Genomic DNA, 2043 nt, shown 5'->3' with positions numbered 1-2043 from the left:
TTCCAATGAGTCGATTCTTCGCATGAGGTGGCCAAAGTACTGGACTTTCAGCCTCAACATCAGTCCTTCCAAAGAAGACCCAGGACTGATCTCCTTTAGCATGGACTGGTTGGATCTCTTTGCAGTCCAAGGGACTCTCAAGAATTTTCTCCAACACCACAGTTGAAAAGCATCAATTCTTCGACGCTCAGCTTTTTTCACAGTCCAACTCTCACATCCATACATGACCACTGGGAAAACCACAGCCTTGACTAGACGGACCTTTGTTGGCAAAGTAACATCTCTGCTTTTCAATATGCTGTCTAGTTTGGTCATAACTTTCCTTCCAAGGCATAAGCGTCTTTTAATTTCATGGCTGCAGTCACCATCTGCAGTGATTTTGGAGCCCCCCAAAATAAAGTCTGACACTGTTTCCACTGTTGCCCCATCTATCTGCCATGAAGTGATGGGACCAGATGCCATGATCTTTGCATTCTGAATGTTGAGCTTTAAGCCAACTTTTTTACTCTCCACTTTCACTTTCATCAAGAGGCTGTTTAGTTCCTCTTCACTTTCTGCCATAAGGGTGGTGTTATCTGCACATCTGAGGTTATTGATATTTCTCCCAGCAATCTTGATTCCAGCTTGTGTTTCGTCCAGCCCAGTGTTTCTCATGATGTACTCTGCATATAAGTTAAATAAGCAGGGTGGCAATATACAGCCTTGACGTACTCCTTTTCCTATTTGGAACCAGTCTGTTGTTCCATGTCCAGTTCTAACTGTTGCTTCCTGACCTGCATATAGGGTTCTCAAGAGGCAGGTCAGGTGGTCTGGTATTCCCATCTCTTTCAGAATTTTCCATAGTTTATTGTGATTCACACAGTGAAAGGCTTTGGCATAGTCAATAAAGCAGAAGTAGATGTTTTTCTAGAACTCTCTTGCTTTTTCCATGATCCAGCGGATGTTGGTAACAGGGAGATTAAGGGAGGATTAAATCAGAATCTAACATAATTTGAAATGGTCTTTGATGTGAAGTTCTCATTAAAAGGCCATCCTAAAGGTTTCACATCAAGAAACTCTTCCAGAAGGCAGGGCAGTGGTTCTGAAATGCCATAAAACCTGATTACATAAAAACTTGTAGGATATTGAAGTAAACACAATCCAGGCACCAAGCCATGATTTTGAACCAGCAGTTCCTATCGAAGGCAGAGGGAGGGGAAGAGTATCACAAAGCCCTTCTTTCGGAGTTCACTGAGATAGTGTGACTTTCATACAATTTTCAAAGAGCCTTGGATTAGAATCTGTTTTTCAGGATAATTTGATCTTAAGTAAATTACTTAACATCTCTGAGGTTACTTACCTCATTAGGAAAAAAGGGAATAATAATAAGCTGCAGTGAATATTTTTTAGCAAGAGCCAGAAGTAACCAACTCTTGACATATACTCAATGAATCACAGCAAAGGTTTCAGTTTCTAAAAGAGGCTGAGATTGTAAGCTCTGGCTTGTCTTTAAATTGCAAAGGAAAATGTAATGGGAAGACATTTCTTAATGTTTCCTTGGACATACAAAGATAATGACTATGAACTTGAGACCCAAGTTATCCTAGACGAAACAGCCTAGTTTGTAGTGCTGGGAGAGTGTGTAATTTCCTTGGTTTTGTCTTGCTGCAGCAAGAGGCATGAGGGCAGGCCAACCCCAAAGGAGGAGCCTCAACAAGTCTTGGCTCCCTCTTTTTATACCTTTTGTCTCCTCCCCCTTGAGCCTGCCCTATGCAAATGAGAACTAGCCAGCAGGGGAGCATGTTTGTTTCACCTGAGGTTCTCACTCAGGTCCAAGGATATTTCCTTTGCTCCGTTTTTGCGGGCCTTTTCCTTTCTTTCACTGTCTTTTAGCCACTGCCATTTTGGATTCCTTTTTCCTATTCTAACTACTTAACAGTAGGAAAAAAATAAAACACACATGCAAAGCATGAAAACCACTTGGTGTGGGGAGGTGGGGAAGGTCAAAATCCAAGATGGCCTTCCTGAGAATGTTCATATTAGGTTACTGAGGTATCTAAGATA

Source organism: Capricornis sumatraensis, chromosome 18 (genome assembly GCF_032405125.1).
Source record: "Capricornis sumatraensis isolate serow.1 chromosome 18, serow.2, whole genome shotgun sequence".
Taxonomy (NCBI): Eukaryota; Metazoa; Chordata; class Mammalia; order Artiodactyla; family Bovidae; genus Capricornis; species Capricornis sumatraensis.
This window is presented reverse-complemented; position numbering follows the sequence as displayed.